The sequence below is a fragment of the Arachis hypogaea genome, chromosome 20 (assembly GCF_003086295.3).
Source record: "Arachis hypogaea cultivar Tifrunner chromosome 20, arahy.Tifrunner.gnm2.J5K5, whole genome shotgun sequence".
Classification (NCBI taxonomy): domain Eukaryota; kingdom Viridiplantae; phylum Streptophyta; class Magnoliopsida; order Fabales; family Fabaceae; genus Arachis; species Arachis hypogaea.
Genome location: NC_092055.1, coordinates 55,139,173 through 55,141,067, shown reverse-complemented (window position 1 = coordinate 55,141,067; position 1,895 = coordinate 55,139,173). Strand labels below are relative to the sequence as shown.

The 1,895-nt window shown below is 41.1% G+C and overlaps 1 non-coding gene across 1 annotated transcript; it reads left to right on the top strand.

The window, feature by feature from the left end:
* Positions 1 to 1,239: 1,239 nt before the first annotated feature.
* LOC112787258 (small nucleolar RNA R71) lies at positions 1,240 to 1,347 on the top strand. Its single transcript, XR_003194679.1, has one exon. It is a non-coding gene; the product is annotated as a small nucleolar RNA R71 (small nucleolar RNA).
* Positions 1,348 to 1,895: the final 548 nt, after the last annotated feature.

Below are 1,895 nucleotides of genomic sequence, written 5' to 3'. Positions count from 1 at the left end.
CTCAAAGATCCCAAGTTTCTCCATTACAGAGAGTGGCATTAAGTTTATTCCTGACCCCAGATCACACGGAGCCTTTTCAAAGGTCATGGTGCCTATGTTACAGGAAATTAGGAATTTACCAGGATCCTGTTTCTTTTGAGGTAATTTCTGCCTATCCAATGCATTTAGTTCATTGGTGAGCAAGGGAGGTTCATCTTCCCAAGTCTCATTACCAAATAATTTGGCATTCAGCTTCATGATTGCACCAAGGTACTTAGCAACTTGCTCTTCAGTAATGTCTTTATCCTCTTTAGAGGATGAATACTCATCAGAGCTCATGAAGGGCAGCAGGAGGTTCAATGGAATCTCTATGGTCTCTAGATGAGCCTCATATTCCTTTGGTTCCTCAGAGGAAAACTCCTTATTGGTCACTGAGCGTCCTAGGAGGTCTTCCTCACTAGGATTCACGTCCTCCTCCTCCTCTTTGGGTTCGGCCACACCAAGCAAGGTAATAGCCTTGCACTCTCTTTTTGGATTTTCTTCTGTATTGCTCGGGAGAGTACTATGAGGAGTTTCAGTGACACTTTTACTTAGTTGGCCCACTTGTTCCTCCAAATTTCTAATGGATGGCCTTCTTTCATTCATGAAACTTAAAGTGGCCTTAGATAGATCAGAGACTATATTTGCTAAGCTGGATGGATTCTGCTCAGAATTCTCTGTCTGTTGCTGAGTGGATGAAGGAAAAGGCTTGCTATTGCTAAACCTGTTTCTTCCACCATTATTAAAGCCTTGTTGAGGCTTTTGTTGATCCTTCCATGAGAAATTTGGATGATTTCTCCATAAGGGATTATAGGTATTTCCATAGGGTTCCCCCATGTAATTCACCTCTGCTATTGCAGGGTTCTCAGGATCATAAGCTTCTTCTTCAGAAGATGCCTCTTGAGTACTGTTGGATGCAGCTTGCAATCCATTCAGACTCTGAGAAATCATATTGACTTACTGAGTTAATATTTTATTCCGAGCCAATATGGCATTCAGAGTATCAATTTCAAGAACTCCCTTCCTCTGAGGCATCCCATTACTCACAGGATTCCTTTCAGAAGTGTACATAAACTGGTTATTTGCAACCATGTCAATGAGTTCCTGAGCTTCTGCAGACGTTTTCTTTAGGTGAATGGATCCACCTGCAGAATGATCCAATGACATCTTTGATATTTCAGACAGACCATCATAGAATATATCCAGGATGGTCCATTCTGAAAGCACGTCAGAAGGACACTTTTTGGTCAGTTGCTTGTATCTCTCCCAAGCTTCATAGAGGGATTCACCTTCTTTCTGTTTGAAGGTTTGAACATCCACTCTAAGCTTGCTAAGCTTTTGAGGAGGAAAGAACTTGGCTAAGAAAGCTGTGACCAGCTTATCCCAAGAGTTCAGGCTATCTTTAGGTTGAGAGTCCAACCATATTCTAGCTCTGTCTCTTACAGCAAACGGGAAAAGCATAAGCCTGTAGACCTCAGAATCAACCCCATTGGTCTTAACAGTATCACAGATTTGCAAGAATTCAGTTAAGAACTGAAAAGGATCTTCTGATGGAAGTTCATGAAACTTGCAATTCTGCTGCATTAGAGAAACTAATTGAGGCTTTAGCTCAAAATTGTTTGCTCCAATGGCAGGGATTGAGATGCTTCTTCCATGTAAATTGGAATTGGTGCAGTAAAGTCACCAAGCATCTTCTTTGCATTGTTATTATTTTCGGCCATGTCTCCTTCTTTTTCGAAAATTTCTGTCAGATTTTCTTCAGAGAATTGTGCTTTAGCTTCCTTTAGCTTCCTCTTCAGAGTCCTTTCAGGTTCAGGATCAGCTTCAATAAGAATGTTCTTATCCTTGTTCCTGCTCATATGAAAAAGAAGAGAATA